The following is a 21,705-nucleotide window of genomic DNA, read 5'->3' on the forward strand; positions in this document are numbered from 1 at the left end:
GGGGGAAAAGCTTCCTAGGGCTTGAGTGACTTGACCAATGTCACTAGGGAGACAGAAAAATACTGAAAAGAGTCACAAACAACACAAAATTCTTTCAGCTGTGAAAGACAACCTCCTTCCTCCACCACATTGCCCCATTGGTGAATCTTCCTTTTTATAACAGGAGCTCCTGATACACATTACATTCCCTTCCAAGAGTTGAATTACAGTATTAGATTACTGATAACCCTGAAGAGGAGGCAAAAGGCCTTGTGACAAAGTGGCTTCGAATTTGACATCGGTAAGACACAATCACAACAACAAATTGGAACCATTTAAAAGAAAAGCCTAAGGAGGATTTACTGTCCCCACCAAGGCTGCCTTAGGCTGTGTGCACGGCGCCCCCTGGAGTTGGTCACTCACAGAAGCCCAGATCATCACCAGCGGGAGAAGAAAGCAGGTCTCATCTAAACGCAGAGGGAAAGATAAAGCTGAGAGAAGCTTCTGGTCCCTTAACAGAGCAGCCTGGGCCTGCCCAGGAACAGTGTTAAAAAGAAAGCATGGTGCAGGTATTCCAGAAGAGAAAAACTTGGAGATGCTCAAATCATACTTCATGGTTGACTTTGAACTCTGTGTTTGGGAAGATGAGCGTGAATCTGGCCATCAGACCAACTTAAGATTGCTTTCTCGCCTCTGCATTCTAGCAGAGATAAGCTAATTAATTGCTCTGACTCTAAATGTTGTCATTTATAAAAATCTATAAAATAAATATCAGGATTGTTGAGAGAATTCAATGTGAGATGTATGATGTGTACAACATGCGAAGTGGTACAGTACGTACCCAATATACCTAATTTTTAACTCCCCTGAAGACAGGTGTATGCTTTTTAAAGCATACGTAAAAAGGCAAATGGGATCTTGTGGTTCCAGACCAGAAAAGTAAAGAACATTTATCAGACTGCAATAAAGTCTGTATTTCAGTTCCCCAGGAATTATTATCCCTCTCTCGGAAAGAAACAAAATTTTTTTCCACCTCCCTAGTGAGAAACAGTAAATTCACAGACAGAATATTGTCTGTTTCCTTGCCATCCGTCCAGCTGTGGAGCTGAAATACAAACTGAGTTCGGGCTTCTGAGAGAAGGTTTATATGGATTTAGTAAGGCGCAAATCCTGACCCAAAGGTAAAGTTTGATTTTTGTCACTGATAAAAATGCATTGCTTCAGGCCTAAACTTCTGTCTCTTCCTGCTTTTAATCGTGCTTTCTTCCTAAACGCCAATTAGTGGAGCAAATTTTACCGGTGACCTCATTCCCTATATGTTATTACCTCTTTTATACAGTTTGGCAATATATTCTGGGTATAAATAAGCTACAAATATTTATAGGGCAGGTCCCTCTTCGAGTTGCACCATGTAACAATCACAGCATAAAATGTCAAGAAGTCCTAACTATTTTTCTTTCTTGGTTTCTTCTATTTGGGAAAAGGTTTTCTTCTAATGTGCATCAGAACAGCTGCCTCTCCCAATCTCTTAAGTAGCAAAGTAAATGGAAAAAGAACATTCTCAAACAATCCAAATCAAGACCATCGTTTTAAAAGGATTTTTTAAAAATGAAGACGACGATATTTGAAGCAAGAGAAACAAATGCCTTCTAAGGCTTAAACTAAATCCCTAAGGGGTGGGGGTGAGCAGACGTCTTTTCTTCCCCAAAAGCACCTCCAGTGACTTTAAGGATCTTGCTCGCATAATCCCTTGCTGACCCACACTAGCAAGGAAATAAGAAAGCCTCCGTTTAAAACTACAGTCATCTTCTTCGAAAGGCAGCTGAGAGCTTTGAATCCTTTTTGTTTCATCATCCTTTTCCTTGCAGCCCCAATTACTCTAGGTACTTCTGAGTTTCTGGCCATTGAAGATTCTTTTCAAATAGAGGTTGAGTGGTCACGGGAGCAACCTTTCCACGGAGCTCGGGTTCTTCGTGGATGAAACAAATGCCTCTTTAGCATACTGTGTTTGAAGGCGTGGGAGCACTTTTTTGGTCCAAATGCAACCTTTTATAGCATTGAGGGTGGGAAGAAAAAAAGTAAAAGAGAGAAAGACAGAGAGGTTCATTTAACCTTTCCATAATTATGCTTTCAGTATTTTCCTGCTGTTATTCGATGCACCTCCCGGTATTCTCAGTGGTTCCTCAGTCTGAAGTGTACTGATGAAGGGAGACCACCTTGCCTGGGGCAAGAGAAACCTGGCTTGGCTGAGCTAGAAGTTAGGGTGAGGTGATTCGTTACAGGCTGCATCTTTCTGTGTCTCTTAAATTTTCTGCAGAGAATGCCAGGTAGGACTGCATTACATAGCTTTTAATAATAGAGCTCTTGAAAGCCTCCAGATGAAGGTAGGGTGTGGTTGAGACGAGGACTGCTTGTTTTTGACAAGGAGAATCGTTCCTGCCGCCCCAGCCTCTCGAGTAGCTGGAACTACAGGCACGCAGGAGCCTAATTTTGAAAAAAATTTAATTTTTGTAGAGACAGGGTCTTACTAGGTTACCTAGGCAGGTCTCAAACTCCTGGCCTCAAGTGATCCTTACACCTTGTCCTCCCAAAGCACGGGATTATAGGCATAAGCCACTGCACCTGGCTGCCTTTTTTATAGAGTTGTAATAGGCTGGTAGATGCTGTTATGTAAAGGTAATTCAGACATGGCTTCTGCCCTCAAAAAGTGAATGATCAAGACATTAAGCTTCAATTTTAGATTAAGTAATAAGCAGTCTTTGTCCTTTGTCACTTTACTACCAGGGCATCATTGCTTACACTCCGCCCTGTCCTTTGTTACTTTACTACCAGGGCATCATTGCTTACACTCCGCCCAACATGTGACTCTTCTGTGCACAGCTCCATTTTGAGCCCACCTCAACATTTACCTAGAAGATGCAATGTGGCTATTTTCCTAAATACTAAAATAATTTTGGTATGTATCTAATCTGTTCTCTAACTGGCCAAAGGGTGAGGGGGACAAGAATCTAGCTCTTTCTGTTCCCTTCTTCTAAACTTCCTTTCACTAATGAAATGGTTTTTAGGCGTATTTTTAATGCTTAAAATAAGGAGGAAACAATGATTTGAAAAACTTTTGAAAGTTTTTCAAAAGTTCCCTTTATATTTCTGAGTTAAAAAACAAAAACAAAAGAAAACAAACAAAAAAAGATTTCTAAGTTCTGAATACATAAAATGCTGACATGCTGATGCCAGGACAGAGCAACCCACAGTTTCTGGGTGGGAGATTTAATCCCTGAGTCACCACATGCCCCGCTCAGCATGTGCTGGGGGAAGTACACAGTTACTACCCTTGCTCTTCTTTCTTCCCTTGGCTTAGTCCACCAATGTCTGATATGGTTGTAGTAAGAACTTAGAGTCCCACCTAACCACACCTCATGCAGTGGAATCATCCATGGAAATAATTGTATGTCTAGTAGTTACAATACTAGGCAGACCCATGCTCTTAAACCTGGAACACACACATACACAGTATGGATTAAGAAAAGAGGAGAGGATACATCAAGGAAAGGGAGGAGTAAGAAGTAAGGTGTCAGGAAGTAGATCTATTAAAAGTGGAAATTAACAATTAGCCGTTAAAGCTATTATTGCGGGTTAAAACAGCACATGTGGCCTAACTCAGAAATCTGTTATTTTATTTTATGGTGTTTCTCTGGAACATGCATGTATCTGAATTGAATACAATGAATACAATGGCATTAACACTACCATATTCTCATACTAGCTGGAATGTTGACAAAGATGCCCTGACAGGCCCTGATACAGGTATTTGCCCTGACATTGGTATTTGGTGACTTTCTGTCTCCTGGAAAGGGCCAATGGCCCTGCAGTTTTGTCCCAAGTTCTCTCTCTTGACTTTATAGAGTTAGGCTGCATATATTTGTGTCCTGCATTCTCTCCTATTTATTAATAGCAGAATGACTTTGGGCAAGTTGCAGTTCTCTCATCTGCAAAATGTAGATAATAGGAGTGCTTACTTTATAAGTTGCTTTGAGCATGAAATGACTCAATACAAGTGACGTGCCAGAATGGTTCCTACCAAATAGTAACTTTTATGTAGTCATCATCCTCGTCATGCTCATGTTGCCTCCTCACTGGCAACACCTTCCCACCCTCCTACCTCCATGGTCTACACCTTATCATGGCCACCTCCTCCTTTCCTTTCCTCTGATCCTCACAGTACCTGTCCTCAGTGACCGAAGAAATTGGAGATTTTTTTTAATACTCATGTATTCTTCTCTTCACTATTTACATTCTTTCTCTGGATGATTTTAGTCTCTCATGCCTTTGAATATCAAACTTATGTGAAAATTTCCTCAAATATGTTTCTAAATATGTCTTTTACTCCAATATCAGATTCCATATTTCCAACTGCTATTAACTATTTCCAAGATGTAATGCAAAAGTCTCAGTCAAAATCTGCATAAGTTGAACTAACAGTTGATGTTCTCCTACACCCTCTCAGCTTCCCAAAGCAGCTCTTCCTGCTCAGAGCCCTAGTAATGATGCTATAATCCCGATCTTCCACAGTCCATGTGACCCCCCCAAGAAAGCACTGAAGTCTCCTTCCTACCTCACATAGTTAAGATACTTCCATTTTTCTGCATTTGAGACCTATGAATTTTCTCAGAATGAATGATTTCAAATGAAAATTTGGCAAATTATATAATTGACATATTTAGTTGTTGTTGAAAATCAATTATCTATTGATTTTCAACAACAAATTGTAATTTATTCCAATAAGGAAAAAATAAGGCATAACTTGAACATTTGTAGGTATTTGCCCTACTTAGACTTACAATCATAGTGTTATAAGGATTTGGGCCTCTGCCATCTATTTTGTAGCTTTAAATATCAGTCATTGAACTCAGTGTTGGGGCTACAAAGAAATCCAGACAGACACTTTCTTTAACCACATGATGGCTTCTTGAACAAAGAAGACGTACAAGCAAATTTAATGCACTATTGCATGGCAAACTCTAAAACAACCAATTATTTAGAAGCATAAAAAGGGCAAACTCAGGGAATCTTAGCCCAACATCCCAACAGTATACAAATATTTCCAATTTGGGAAAATTAAAAAGATTTGAGCTGATAATTCAAAGGAACCATAACTTTCTTATCTTTTCTCTCAGTCTTAAGTTTGTTCACCAGGGAAATTGCTTGTGGTTCATTCTGGCATCTAGTGCATATCCTCCTGAAGTTAAAATTCTTCTTTTTTGCTAAATAGGAGTGGTTATACAGTAGTTAAAAGTCTCTCCCTCTAAGCTTGATTTTTTTTAGTACACAATTTTCTTCTGTTGTTATCCCCTGTCTAATTAACTAATCAGGATTGGCCTCCTTCACCACATACTTTTAAGAATGGCTCTGGGTCAAATATAGTTTAAATCACCCCATGACAAAAACAGCCTTCGTGTTTTTCAGATTGAAATCACTCATACATTTGAATATTTAATTTTTTCTTCATCCAAATGGTACATTTTTATAAGCATATCTAAGCAACTATGTTTGTCCGGCAAGCCAACTCTACTGTGTAGAACCCAAGGTAATTTAGTGGGTGGGTAGTTCTTAGTAAGAACCAGGTGGTTCGTTTTGCATGAACATTATTCTAGCTTTCTTACTGTTTTTGTAATGTTCTGTCCGTTGATATGTTTCCTTTGCATAATGGAAAACAGAGTTAGACATATCATCCCATCCCACCTTATAGACATATTATAATGCCTACCCCTTATGTTTTGATCCTTTAGTGTGGAGGTAAACCATACTGTAAATTCCTTTACTGTACAGCACAGGTCTGGCTCCTGTGTGCATAGGGCCACTGTCACCAGAAATCTTCTGTCCTGTTACTTTAAAAATTCCACTCCAAGATCTCCCCTGGCACTGAAGCTTGATGTTACCATTTTATTCCATTTTGTAAGCAGCGATATTCATTCAAACTTCAAAACAATCTTCTAATCCCCCCAAAATTTGTAAGTTCTTACTATGTCAAGGCACTAACCCATATGCTATAATTGCCATCACAAAAGCACTGAGTGCTGAACTTCCATAAAATAACAAGTGTGTTTCAGCATTACTCCTGCCCCACCTTCACCATCATAGCACTATGATCACAGGGGAATTCTTCTTCCTTTAGCAAGAAAGGAGAAATGGTCTCTTCTTTTCTACACTTTTGAATCAAATCAAATTTATGAATTCACTAATGCCCAGCAGATAGAGAAGATGGTACCACAGTTTACATGGGATCTCAGGTATGCAGCAACAGTGGCATTTACTACCAACTGTGCCAGCTGGCTCAGAAGGAGCAGTGTGACTTGGGCAGTTACCCTATGCCAAGAACTATACCAACAGCACCTCTCTTATGTTTAACTAGTGAGAGGGAGGTTTCAGAAAGCGCTTACCCCTTCAATCACAGGAAGAGGCCTATCTGTGCCATTGGAAGTAGAATTATACTTAAAGACAATTTCAAAGCTCACCTTTTTCCTAATCAATTGCATAATGCTCACCCTCAAATCACAAGTTTGCTCCAATATGTTGCTGCTTCTAAACATTTATAGGCATCAGGAACTGAGTTTCAATATAATTCCCCACAAGACCTTTTGTAATGGAGTGTTAATATTTTTCAAAAGAATAATTCTGGGACATTTCCCAGATCAGCATCTGGCTTTTTCATAGTTCCCTGAGGAGAAGACATACAAGGGGAAACAGTGGAATAATTACATTTATTAACAGTTTATTTTATGCACATTTTTTTTTTGCACATCTGCACATAACCCACACTTTCTCAGGTACCAACTGGTTCTGCTTTCTTTTATTTGTCTCTCAGTACCTGACACGAATGACAATACTTAGCAGTGCAGCATTCACACATACACATACATACACATCAGTGAGGATTCAGTAAGATTCAGTTCTATAATGCATATCTGTAGTTTGTTGGGTGGAACTCATTTTTCCAATACATAAACTCTCCTTTTACAATGGAATTATCTTTAGGAACTGTCACTAGTCACACTATTTACAAATGGAGGAACAATTAAATAGGCAGAACATGGGGACGAGTTAAACAGCCCAGACATAGAAATAGAAATACCATGGGGAACAGTAGTTCTCCAGCTCCACCGAGGCACCAAAAGGAAACAAGTGCAACCATGCAATTGATTGTAAAATGTGGGAAATATGCAGTTTTTCTAGAAAGAGGATCTATAAAATATCTATAAAATGCATTGTGTTCTCAGAAAAGTTTCCTGTCCTTTTATATTATCCTTTAAATAGGTCATTATTGAATTTCAAAAGACATAATGGGAATATAGATGATATTTGGTTATCTAAATCTGGGTAACAGTAAGTTGCATTCTGTGTTTCAACATATAATTTATTAAGTTGCCAGATAACCTTAATGTGAATAAAATTAAGTCTTCCCTAGGGCCAAATGTACCCTCATAATGGAGACATATGTGGACATAGATAAATATAATTGAAGACACAATAAAGTAAATTACCTAAGTGGGGCATAGATGAACTCTTCTGGAATTCTCTGAAGACAATACTAGGTTGAAACCAGAACAGGAAAAAATTCATGAAGAGGATGGCATATAAGCAGAGTTTTTTTTTTTTTTTTTTTTTTTTTTTTTATTATACTTTAAGTTCTAGGGTACATGTGCATAACGTGCAGGTTACATATGTATACATGTGCCATGTTGGTGTGCTGCACCCATCAACTCGTCAGCACCCATCAATTCATCATTTATATCAGGTATAACTCCCCAATGCAATCCCTCCCCCCTCCCCCCTCCCCATGATAGGCCCCAGTGTGTGATGTTCCCCTTCCCGAGTCCAAGTGAGCTCATTGTTCAGTTCCCACCTATGAGTGAGAACATGCGGTGTTTGGTTTTCTCTTCTTGTGATAATTTGCTAAGAATGATGGTTTCCAGCTGCATCCATGTCTCTACAAAGGACGCAAACTCATCCTTTTTTATGGCTGCATAGTATTCCATGGTGTATATGTGCCACATTTTCTTGCGGCACTATTCACAATAGCAAAGACTTGGAATAAGCAGAGTTTTGAATCATTGTTTGAGATTTCAGTTGGTGGAAATGATGGGAAAATACAATCCGATTGGGCAAGTTTTAATATTATAGAAGTAAAATGAAAAAAGTAAATGAGTCTGCCTCACCAGAATGTGGGATAATCTTAGAATAAAACACAGGCAAGGCAGTTTGGGATAAACCTGTGTTAAAAAAATAAATAAAGATGACACTTTCATTTCTGAGCAACTAGCTATATAAAATATAAAAGAAGTTATAGAGGGTGAGTGAAAAGCAAGAAAAAAAATGTATTTAAGTCATAAAATATGTCTGCCAAACTGCAAGGATAGTAAGTCCTACTATTGGGAAATATCATTGTTTTATTACATGTATTAATAGATTTGCAGATATAAGTGTCAAGGTGTGATCTGAGAAGGAATTATTCTGTATAAAGGAGGAGATAAAATGCATTTCCATTTTTGAAAAAATCAAGAAAAAAATTCAGAGGAGTCTGAGATTAAGTATGTTTGGAAAGAAGGTCAAAGGAAGGAAAAAAATCAAGAAAAGTCAAAAAGAGACTTAAGGATTTAAAAAAGAGAGCTACATCTAACAAGATATTTTTAAGTTATTTTCTCAAGGCCTTGTGACATTGGTAACTTTTACTGTCTCTCCTATGTATAGGACATTCTATGGTGGATGCACAGCAGTGCTGAGTTCTGTATCCACAGGGGCAGAAGTCTTAAGAGAAGTTCTGAAAGCTGGAGTCTGACGATTTCACTTTATCCGGCAGAGGAGGACCTTAACCTGCAGGGAAAGAAGTCTGGAGTTCATTGAGCAGGTAATGAGATGCCGTTGAAGTTTGGTTTGTTTTTGCTTGTTTATTTTAATCAAATATGTGCTTTAGAAATATACCTCTGGCAGAAATCTAGAAAATATCTTGGAAGGGGAGAATGGGATGGAGAGAGACAGATTATGAGAACATTGAAATAATCTGATCCGGAAGAATTGATAACAAACAAAGTCAAAAGAAATTCGCATACCACTGATGTGAGTAATTTGAAAAATGGGATATCAAAGATGTCTCCTGACAATGAAAATGCAAGCTACCTTCAATAGTCTTATTGTTAGTGGGGATATTATATTAACACCCATTTTAAAACTATTTTATGAATAAGTTCATTAATTAAATTAGAAACTACTATTTTTCATTACGAGAGATAATACATTCCATGAACAAAATTAAGTAAAACAATGCTATCTTAAATTTGATTGTAAATATCACAGCTTAGGAAAATGTTAAAAATTATTTGAAGCTGAGTGATATGTACATGCAATTTATTAAACTGTTTTCTGTAACTTCATGTATGTCTAGAAATTTGCACAAAAACATGTTCAAAGAAAAGATAACCCTGAGTTTTAAGCTACCAGGTAGACTATTTTAATAACCATATAGCTGATCTCTCCACCTCATATATCTCCCTATTCAATTCGTCACCTAAACTGTTACCGTTTTCTTTGTTTTTTGATCATATGACTTCTCAGCTTCCATAGACTTCACAGGGCTTGCGTTGCTTGTCAGATTAAGCAGAAACACATATAGGACTTGCCTTTGAAGTCCTTCTTGCTTTTTTTAAATTTTCTTTCTTTCTTTTTTTTTTTTTTTTTTTTGAAGTATGATTCACAAAACGTAAAAGTAATTATTTTAAAAGGAACAACTCAATGGCATTTAGTATATTCACAGTGGTATACAAACAGCACCTCTACTCTAGTTCCAAAACATTTACATAACTCCAAAAGAAAACCCATTAAATAGTTACTTTAAAGTCCTTTTTAATCTGGCCCAAAGTAGAGAGCTGGATATGTCCTGGAATATGGCCCGTACCTTTCTCATTTCATTTGTGCTCACATTGGTTCTTCAGTAATGCCTTCCTTCGTTACTGTCCTTAATTAGAAAACCCATTTAAGACCCACACCAACTCCACATCATTCATGAAGTCTCTGAGATGACATTGGTTTGATCTACTTCTCTCAATTCTAATGCTGACAAATCTAACAATGATGAAAAACTATGTTTTTATGGAATTACAATGAACATACAATTTTATTTCATAATTATTTTTAATGATAATAGAGTCACAGAACCTTAGAATAGAGACTATTCAAATCCCAACCAGTTCTTTAGGCCATTGTATCTAAGGGGAGAAAAACTGATTTTGGAATCAGAGAAAAACAGAGCTCACACATCTGCACTAGGTAAATGCTCTGGAAAGAGGCTAACTCCACATTAAATCAGTGTGGGAGAGAATGTTACCATGATTGCCAATACTGTCAAAGTTTCTAGTAATAGAAAGTGTTCCAAAACAATTTTTAAAACAAATTGAAACAAAACGTGGAGTGAGGCTGAAAATAATAATGAGAAGAATCTATGAGTGTAAATGTTCAGCATTTGAAAGCTCTCCACAAGGTCGTTACTGGCAAATGCATTTATGTTGGTTGGACCTGGCATGTGAACTAGGCAGGTGAGCCAGAGATTTCCAACCCCACCTGGTTTTACTCCATGGCTTCATCAGTTTCATGGTCCCCATTCCTGCCAGGAGCAAAGCCTGGCACAGGTGAGAATGAATCACAGAAATCAGGAATACTGGAGCTGTAAAAAGCCTATGTGCTTTAGAGGTAACCAAGCCCTATTTCATCATTGTATAGATGAAGAAATGAAGCTCTAAGGAAAGTAGACTGACCTCTGAAATTTACTTAACTTGTAGAGCAAAGTAAGTCTTAGAATCCAAATATTCTGGCGCCGATTCCAAGGCTTTTTCTGCTGCAGAACCTAAATTATTTATTTATATTCATTAAGTTTTAATTAACTTACTTATTTCATTTTTGTGTGTAAAGGGTTTTCTTTAAAAGTTCAGTTGGTGATTATCTCTCCTTGAAGGTCAAGGAAATCAGACTCAAGGTAAGCATCAAATGTATGTCTATGTTTTTTAAGAAAGTCAAAGATTTACTTATAGGAATTTGCTGTAGTTCCTAAGTCCTGTTATTTCCATATACTATATTGCTAAGGGAGTAAAGAGGAAAGCAATAAGGAATAAGATCAAAGCCCCACATATGAAAAGTGGGGACAGGGGTAATATTGTAAGAAAACCCACAGCGAAAGTCTAGGCTACAACAGACATACATCCTGTCCTCAGGATAGGTTTCAGCATCTGACTCCAGTTTCTGACTTTCCTGTAGATATGCACTCAAATACAGGCCCAGTCGGGCTGAAGGCCACAGAGAGTGTCTAAGGTCTGTGCACCGCCATGACCTTTCAGTTATGTGTTGTGTTAATTTAGTAGGGCTGCTCTTACAAAGTTCCACAAACTGGGTGGCTGAAACAACAGAAACGCACTGTCTCATAGTTCTGAGGCTAGAAGTCCAAGATCAAGAGGTCAGCAAGGTTGGTTCCTTCTGAGGGCCATGAGCAACCTCTGTACTATGACTGTCTCCTAGCTTTTGGTGGTTTTCTGGCAACCTTTAGCATTTCTTGGCTTGTAGACTCATCACCCTTGCATCAGTCAGCTCAAGCTGCCAGAACAAAATACTACAGACTGGGTGACTTAAACCCCAGAAAAAAATTTCTCACAGATCTGGAGACTGAAAAGTCTCAAGATCAAGGTGTGGGTTGATTCCAGTTCTGGTGTGGGCTATATTCTTCCCTGTGGATGACTGCCATCTCATTGTGTCCTCACATGGTAGTGGAATGGTTGTAGGGCAGGGAACGAGAGAGAGAGAGGGAGAAAGCGAGAGAGCCCTTTATATAGTGTCTCTTGTTCTCAGGACACAGATCCTTAAAAGAACTAAGGAGGTGTGAATACTGAGACATCACCTAAACTGTCAGATGTCCTGGTCCCAGTAGCTCCTGGTCCCAGGAGAGGGTCCCAGGAGATGCTATGGGTCAAAATTCAAATGTTAAAATTCTACCTTGCAGTTCTTCAGAATGTGATCTTACTTGGAAATGCGGTTGTTTGCAGATGTAATTAGTTAGGGATTAGGGCCCTACCCTTATGAACTCATATAACCTTCAATACTTCAGTGTAGGACCTATCTCCAAATACAGTCACCTCAAAGGTTAAGACTTCAGCATGAAAACTGTAGGGGTATACAATGCAACACATCACAACTCTGATCTCTGCCTTTGTGTTTACATGGCATTCTTCTAGTGCGAGTGTCTATGTGTGTGTCCAAATAGTCTCCTTTTTATAAGGACTCCAGTCTTATTGAATTATTGGTCCACTTTAATCTTAACTAATTACATCTGCAAACAACCCAATTTACAAATGAGGTCACGTTCTGAAGTACTGCAAGGTGGAATTTTAACATTTGAATTTTGACCCATAGCATGTATATACCCTCTCCTGGTACCAGGACATCCATCAATTTAGGTGGGATTTCAGTATTCACTCCTCCATAACAGACCCTGAAACAAGACTTTGTGTGCATGAAGTTATTTGGGAAACACAAGAACTTGAGCAAGGAGTGGGGAAGAGGGCATGATTAAGTCAGCCTCCACAATGGTCACTTGGAGAATCCCATTAGCCCCATGGGGAAAATACAGGGAATATTATCCCTCCAGGGAGGAAAAGGAACAGGGATATTTAAACACCGATTTCTTTGTCTGCTGGTGGCCAGTGGCTGTTGTGTCCTCCCTCTCTCTTTTTCTTTCTTCATTATTTGCTTTAGCCTTTTCCAACTCTCCCTGGGGAGAATTGATATTCATGAGCAAAGACACAAATCACCTTCATGCAACACTTCTACTCCTGCTCCCTTTGAGTGCTAATCTGGATTCCTACCAGTCTTCATTTGCCATATTCAGGACAATACTTAGAAACATTCATGTTAAACCAGATTCTCTCCTAAGTCTCACATCTGGCATCATAAAATCACCCATAGGTGAGCGCTGTTCTGGATACTAAGCTATGTGTTCCCAACTTAGGATCTTACTCTGGGAACTTGCACGGAATCTCTCTATATTCTTTATCTGCCACTAAAACAGAAAAACAAGCATGACAGATATGAAAAGTATAGATAATTTGCTTATTTATAGCATTTAGCAATCTTAATTTATGTTTATGTCTTATCAGTGAACCCCTGCTAATAGAGATTCCATTTTTGCTTAAATTATTTTGGTCTTGGACTGTGGCTTTCCAGGCCATCTCTAAATGTCCTTTTGTTCCCAGAACATTTGGTCCATGAACATGACTGTAATAAAAGCAAAACAAAATAATCAATCCCAAACCCTCTATCAAGCTTTAAATAGACACAACAAAAAGCACAAAGACAAGAGTGAGAATTACTAACGCCTCAAAAAATATCTTTCCCCAATTATTTCAACTTGTCATGGCAATAATAACAGGTAAGATTTACAAATGCCCGAAGCAGGAAGTGACAGGAGCGAGTGGAGAACTACGTCAACTGCTGCAAGTTTGAGGAAAATGAAAACAGAGAATTAGTTATTGGGTTTAGCAAAATGCAAGACATTAGAGGTCATTATAGGAGGTCTTTCAGTGAAGTGGTAGAAAGAAAAACTTGATCAAAGTAAATTGGGCAGAAAAGGGGAAGTGAGAAAGTAGAAACAATAAATATGAACAGTTCTTTTAAGGAGTAGAACTGTCAGGGGAGCAGAGAAAGTAAACAGTATTTGGAGAAGGGTATGAAGTCAAGGTCGAAAGCATGTACATGTACAAACACACACACACACACACACACACACACACACACATACACTTTTAAGATAGACAATATCAAGGCATGTTTTTAAGCCAATAGAAATGACCTAGTAGACAACTGATGATAGTACAGGACAGAGGAGGGGGTAGCTGGGCATACATTATTATGTTGGTGCAAAAGTAATTGTAGTTTTGCCTTTACTTTCAATGGCAAAAACCAATTACTTTTGCACCCAATAATAGTTGAATAAAAAAGATTAGTGGACAGGGGTCCTTTGACAGAAAAGGAACCCCAAGGCAAGAAAAGGCAGACGGTGTATACAAATACAAATGAAGGTGGGTATATGGGATCGGTGGGAACAAGAGATTGTTTTCATCTGATTGCATCTATTTTATTAATAAATACAACTCATCCAGGGAGTGGGGGCAAAGGTGGGGAGTGAGAGAAAGAGAAGGGATTGGAGTTTTGAGATGAAAAGTTGTATTTGTTTCCTACCACCATAGCAAATTACCACAAATTGAGAGGCTAAAAGCAACTGAAATTTATTCTGTGACAATTCTAGAAGTGAGAAGTCCAAAATCAAGGTGTTGGAAGGGCCATGCCCCCTCTGAAGACTCTGTGGAAGAATCGTCTCTTGTCTATCCCAGTCTTTGATAGCTCCTGGCATCCCTTGGTTTGTGGTAACGTAACTAATTTGTTTTCATTTTCACATGGCAGTCTTCTTCCCTGGGCCTCTGTGTTTCCAATTTTCCTTTCCTATGTCTTATAAGGTCACCTGTCATTGGATATAGTGCATACCCTAAATCCAGGATCATTTCATTCTGAGATCCTTAATTATAACTGCAAAAAGACCCTATTTTCCCAAAAGGTCAAATTCACAGGTACTGGGAGTTAGGACTTGGACGCATTTTGGAGGACACCATTCAACCCACTATAGAAGTGTTATATCATAATCATCCAGAAGAATCAGGAAAGTTATATAACTAGGGAAGTGTAGAGAGACTATCTCTCAGTGTCAAGAGTCCATATGAACTTTTGATAATAATTTGAAATAAGACCATTCTACATACTTCCGTGATTTTCCTTGGCAATATTCTGCTGCTTGAATGCCAACATGAACTAAGTGGGTAATTAATTTAACCAAAGTTGAAATTTTGTGAGGCATGCATAATAAATAGAATGACCAAGATATTATGAACCCTGAATAGAAGTGGCTGTGTAGTGTCGAACTATAGTGTAGTACATAAAAGGTGAGGACAAGAGAAGACAGAGGAATTGTCAAAGTGTCAATGGATTAGAGGTCATTATAAGGTTAAAAAGTAATTGAAATGGGGATGGGGGTGTTTGAATGAGAATGAGTAGAAAGTAATGGCTAGGGGATAGGATACCTAAAATTGAGATTTTGGAGATTAGGGTTTCTCAATTCTAGCTGCCCATTAGAATAACCAGAGATTCTGAATTAATTGTCTGGGGTAGGGCCCTGGAATTGGTGTTATCCCAAGAATTACTCACGTACAATATATATGTCCATGGTCCTATGAACATGTATGAAGGTATTGTGGAGGAAATAAAAATCAGTGGAGGTGAAATAAGAGATCAGAATATTACAAAGATCTCCCCAGGAGTAGGAGGAAATGTGAAAATCTCAGGGGATAGGGGATGATTCTTGGGAGGAAGACATGATGTAGGGACCTCAGGACAGTGGATAACTCTCTAGGATAGTTTTTTGTGGCAAGCAAGAGTACCACAAAGCCTGAAAGAGATGATCAGGTCTAAGAAAATCATCCTTCATATCATTATTTGCTATTTTAAAATGGCACATATATTTAATAAAATGATCATTTTCTAGGGAATAACTTGACAAAAGAGCAGCTGGCTTATACCTTAGAATTATGCCAGGAATTACCAAACAATTCAAGAGACTCTGACCTGCCACCGCGGTTCCCAAGTTGCTTCTGTCAACCTGAAATAATCAAAAGGATTAGAACCTTAAAGTTTATTTGAGTGAAAACCTGGGAATTGCCATCCAGGAGACACAGACTTCAGATAAATGAGGTCAGTGCCCCAAAGACAAAATTTAAGTTCTTGCTTATACAGGCAGAAAACAAAGAAGTTTAGTAAGATTATAACATTTTATATGCAAGGCTGGTTTATGAGTTACAACAATTTAGTTAGTTTGTTTTCCTTTCTGTAAGGTTGGCTTTCATGTTTTCCACTGTAAAAGTGTATTTAACATTTCATCTTAAGACAATATGATAGCCACGAGGTCTTTGTGTGAGAAAGGTAAGAGGGAAGTTAATCTATAATGAAGATCAACTGTGAAGAGGGAAGGAGGCTTCCCCGGTGCCCTTTAGTCATTTACAGCATTTTACAAAACAACGTAGGTAAGGAAGAAGGCTAATCTGTAATCAGAGGAACACAGATTACAGGTGCTTAGGTTGCAGCTGCCTGCCATGTAACTCAGGCCTTGTAATCACATTCCTTTAAGGCTCAAAATAATTTATAATTCCAACAGCTTAGATTTTGAATTACTTATTTTCACACTTAAAACCTAAGACCACTGCCAACACCTCCCTCTGTCCTCCAGGAAGGGAGGACAGGGCTTATGCTGGATTGTTCATTATTATTGCCACTGCCTTACTCTGTGGCTGCCATTATCAAATGACCCCAAGAACCAACTCTTGGGCCTCTCCAACTATGTTGTCTTCTCTTCCTTAAACACTCCGTTATCTCTAAGAGATAGCCTGTGATGGCTTCAAAGATAGCCCCCAAATTCTCTCTTATTCCCTTTCTTCTTGAAGTGGACTGGATTTAGTGATTTACTTCAATTAATTATCTAAAGATGGAAATAATGGAATAATACTTTCAAGATAGAATTATACAAAGATTTCAAGTGGGGCTCACACCGCCAATCTTATTTTGCCTGTCAGTTCTGCTTGTTTTTAGGTAGTCTTTTGCAGAACGCAAGAGTTTTTTGGCATTTATATGATATTGGAGCAGACATACCTATATTCTTTAATCCAAATTAGCAAAGTGTCTATCTATCTTCAGCAGGCTAAGTCACCAACTCTTCTCTGTCTCAGTGCTGCTTACTTTGATTATCTGTTTGTTGTATATTAGTTTGTTTCCCCTAACAAGATCTCTTTACAGGTATGCATGCCTATCATAAGCTACTGAAGATCAAACACCACACTGTAAATTCTTCTTTTACGATTTGTTGTCCATATAGTCAAGATATCCGTTGAGAATGCATCTTCATGGGAGGACAAGGTACAGAAGCTATACCTTAAAATAGCTTTGCTTTGAATATTTTATGTAGCATAAACTTGCATTCTATTAATTTTAAATACCTTTAGACAATAACCAGGCCAATTGTCTGCACAGAAGAAATACCCCAAACCCAGTGTTTCTCTCCTTCTAAAGATGGCTAATTTTTCCTATCTCATCACAAGCATGCCTGAGTGGATGAAACAGAAGCATATGTATATATAATAATCATGTATTTCAGTTCCCCATTCTTGGTTGAATGAAGTGAGGATTTAGTTCGGTTTTGGGCAGGTGGTCTTGAGAACCTCCATTTATTATGAAGGTTTTCATTTGTAAGGACAGAAACCGTTGCCTAGTTTTTCTTAAGTAAAACTGTGTCTGTTCAAAAGATATCACGTTTTATCATTCACTAAACATCAATTGATCTGGAGCATTAATAAAATAATGTCTTATATTTACATGGTTCTTTATATTTACAAACATCTTTTCATATCCTTTCTTCTTTGACCTCCCAACAGATGTGGAGCTAAATATACAGCAGGCTCTTCTATTTCTGCTTTTCAAATGAGGAACAGAATCGCAGTGAGGTTAAATGACTTGTCCAAATCCCACATCGAGTAAGTTATGGCACCAGAAATTGAACAAGGACTTCTGAGGCCATGATGTGACTGATTGATGTCCTCGTGCATTAAATCACCAGAAGGAAAGACTATCATTTACACATGAGCAAACTCAGGTCTGATGGGTTTTGTTACATATGCTTAAACCTTCTTGGGAACAGTCCCCATGCTCTATATTATGTGAAAAGCACAGAAAGCCTCTTCTCCAGTATAACAATCTGTCTGTCATCACACTCATTTGTGTTTCACATGACTGAGTTTGCTGTTTAGGGAATTCCAAATGTAGAAAAATCAGATAAAACCCAGTGTCCCTGGTTTCAGTCTGTGTGATTATGAACACAATACTGTACTTACAGTAGGATGCCAGAGTGAATAGACGCTGTTGCCTTTGAAAAGATGAGCATTCGTTCTGACCTAATAACTACCTGACGCTGGGTACAATTATCTTTCTTCGAGTGGCACATTATTATTTGACACATTAATTGTTGTGTCATTTCTTTCTGAAAGGCATGTTGGATGTCTCATACAAGCGAGAGGCTTCCTGAATTAGCCATGTCCGAGTGGTGCAGCACTAATTTACTTTTCCAAACTAAAATCAACCCCATCTCATCACCCGTTTTCAATTACCACAGGCGGACCTGAGCTGCCCTGTGACCTCAATGCTTTCTTCCTGTGCCTTGGCATATCTGATGAACATCAGTGAGATCCCCCTTACTCACCACAGCTATGAAAGGCCCCTGCTCTGAGGCAAACCACAGAGAGAGAGACATGGCTTTGAAGAATGGAACACCCTTTGTGACATAATTCCTGCCCAAGAAGCATTGCACAAGAGTATTAGCATGGTCTCCTTTCTCTTGTGTCCATTCTAACCTGGTTTGTTTCCACTCTTCTCTAGGAAGGGGTTTCTGTATGGAGGACTGTTTCCAAAGCACAAAGACTCTATGGTCTTAGCAAGGCCCAAACATTCAAGTCTGGATGATCTTCTTCCATTGCTGCGGCTGCTCTCTGACATCCTGCACAGGCTGATGGGCTGGCGGCCCTGGGTGTGCCTCTGGGCCTGTCATCTGTCGTGTTGTTAGACCGCTGATGAGCTGTTGCTGCTTGCCTTTAAAGCCTGCGCTTCTCTCTTTTCCAACTTTGGCTGCCACTAGACAATGAAAATCAAGCAGCCACACGGCCCTTTATCCCCTTCCAGATCCAACTGGTTAAATCAGTCTTGGAGCAGAAAACAGAACCTTCCCATTGTCTTCCCAAATACATGGGGTGTGCCTGTCCCATGGCAAATTACTGTTAAAAAAAAAAAAAATCAGAATTAGAATGCATTTGATATTGCACACTTTGCTGCTAGTGAATGCCATGTCACCCTGAAGACTCATCTCCCCTTTTGGTTTTAATTGGGTCCTTTTCTGTCGCTTTCTTTTCAGCTTGCACCTGTCCCTGACATATACTGCTGCTGACTACCAAGTGAGTTGTTCAGTGAGCTAGAGGTATGATAAATTAAATATGATATGTATCACTGAATCTGTCTTTGGCTGCTTCATCGTACATTATAATTTGGGAAGGTACTATTAAAATAAAATACTAAGGAATAAGCAGAAACAGCCCACTGTTAACATGTCCAATGGCAAGAGAAAATTACAGGTTTCATTGTATATGCGGCACCATCTGCCTCTTTCCGAGGCTGAGCCTTCGGCTTTCCCAGGGGAAATAGCTGTGGATAAGTTATTCAATTAGAACAGCATTATTGGCCAGCTACCTTGGAGAATTGAGTTGATGATGTTGCGATTATCCTCCTGTACATTCCTTCATGTCTCCGGCAGGCTGCAGTGCACGGCAACTTCCTTAAGTGTTTACTGAGCCCTACAGTAGAGGTGAACAATTGGAATGAAGAATATCAAGGATTCCTGAAAGAAAATCAATTTTGAATGAACTTTTCTTGCTTAGCCACAGCTCCAATATTCTGAGTCATACTGTATTTTTGTGGACTTCCATTGACTTAAGTGACAGAAATGGCAATCGGGAGGAAAGTGAATTTCATGATATGCATTTAACCTATGGCACTGCACAAAATAATTATTCTTGTACAATTGTAAGGAAAAAAAAAATACTCAGGTCTCCTCAACTGTGATATTAATCTTAGGAAATGGGGAAATCTCAGAGGAGCATAATGCCATTTTAATGAAGACTTTAGCTGTTCTTCAAAAATATTTGTATCATAAAAAATAGTAATTATTTATGAGTCACTCTCTCAGGAGGTCAGATCCCTTCAGGGGTCATGCCATCAACCAAAAACTTCCTAAATGGGAGCTTTTGGGAGTGTTCATTGTTACCTCTAGGATCCTGTGGTTTGTAACCGGAAGACCCAACAATATTCCTCTTGCCTCACAAAAATATTTATAATATTTTTATATTTTTAAAACTTATTGATGCTTAAAGAAAGTTAGACATAAAGAAAAATATTAAAATCTAAAACAATTCATTTTCACATTTCTCACAAATATGTATATATACATCCAAGTATGCTCTGGTATGTCAAATATTTTCAGGGTGCATATCCACACCCCGGGGCAGTTCAGGCGATCTTCTATGACTGTTAATCGGACAGGAAAGCAAACGTGCTCCTCTTCACTGATTCAGATTCTGATGGCTTTGGAAGGTGTCTGTCTGTGTTTCTGTTTTCATAAATTGGAAGAAGTACGTTTATATTATTTGTCTTTGTGTGTGTGTGTGTGTGATGCTGATATTTTAAGATACTCATTTTTAAGGGTCTCTTATATATTAGGACATAAACCCTCTATTGCAAAAAATGTTTTCCCCAGCATGTCATTAACTTTCATTTAGTTGTTGATATTTCTGATATTCAAAAGTGTTATTTGCAAGTAATCGGATCTACTTTTTCACTTGTGTTGTTTTCACGACATTATGTGTAAAGTCTTCACTTGAGATAAGTTAAATATTTACTTACATTTTCTTGGCTTAAAAGTTGAAATGTATTTTCTTTTAACTAATCCATTAGATATGTATGCATGTATGTTTGTGTGAAGGTGTGTATTTAGCATAGAATGGTCTAAGATAAATGTATCTATGAGATCCGGTTATATTATCAAAAACACTAACATCTCAGTGTCTAAACACACATTTTTTTCCTTGCTCATGTAAAGTCTATGTGTGTCCTGAAAGCTTTTGGACAGATGCCCTCCACAGCAACAACAGCAAGAACAAATTAAGAATTTGGACTGCACGTTTACCTGTTAAAAGCCTTTAAGCTCCGTTTTTCAGAGTACTTCCATTTTTATGGCACCCCCATCTCAACCCAAAGCTCTGGGTTCACTGTGGAAGAGGAGGAGAATGTGAGAAATGGGTCCATCAGCTCTCACGTACTTTGGGCCGGGAAATCATGCATTGCCTCCTGATAGACACAGTCAGGCTATGGGACCAGTCATCTAGCCCCGGCCTACTGACTAGAGGAGTGAAAAAGGAGAACTGGAAATATTGCTAAGGACTGGTAGTATCTGCCACAATTTACCCTTTTGTTTCTCCAAATATTCAGTGCAGTCTCCCTGTGGTATAGATATGTATGACAATTATACCTACCTCCCCTCTAAGAGAGAAAACCCCACGGTCTTCCTCAGTCATGGCGCTGAGCTCAAAGTCCAGAATCCAGAATCTCTGAGTGATACAATTATCCCTCCGTATCCATGGGGGTTTGGTTCCAGGATCCCCATAGATGATATCCAATCCACAGATGCTCAAATCGCTGATATAAAATGGTGCAGTATCTGCATATAACTTATGCATATCCTTCCATATACTTTAAATCATTTTTATATTACTTATACAACACCTAATACAATGTAAATACTATGTAAATAGTTAATACTATATTGTTTTATTTATATTCGTTTTTATTATATTATTTTTATTGAGTTTTTAAAAAATATTTTCTATCCACAGTTGGTTGAATCCTTGGATACAAAGGGCCTACTGCATACTGTACTCTCCATGTCAAGTCTATAGGTAGCTCCCATAGCTTTGGAAACCTAACAACTAAAATGACAAGTTATCT

The 21,705-nt window shown here is 38.4% G+C and overlaps 1 long non-coding RNA gene across 1 annotated transcript; it reads right to left on the reverse strand.

Moving 5' to 3' along the window:
* Window positions 1–17,066: 17,066 nt before the first annotated feature.
* Window positions 17,067–21,294, reverse strand: LOC111521907. The gene is made up of 3 exons (XR_002725114.2): window positions 21,234–21,294; window positions 19,396–19,543; window positions 17,067–18,926 (listed from the first exon to the last, which is right to left on the reverse strand). It is a non-coding gene; the product is annotated as an uncharacterized LOC111521907 (long non-coding RNA).
* Between the last annotated feature and the right edge of the window lie 411 nt (window positions 21,295–21,705).

Source organism: Piliocolobus tephrosceles, chromosome X, assembly GCF_002776525.5.
Source record: "Piliocolobus tephrosceles isolate RC106 chromosome X, ASM277652v3, whole genome shotgun sequence".
Lineage (NCBI taxonomy): Eukaryota > Metazoa > Chordata > Mammalia > Primates > Cercopithecidae > Piliocolobus > Piliocolobus tephrosceles.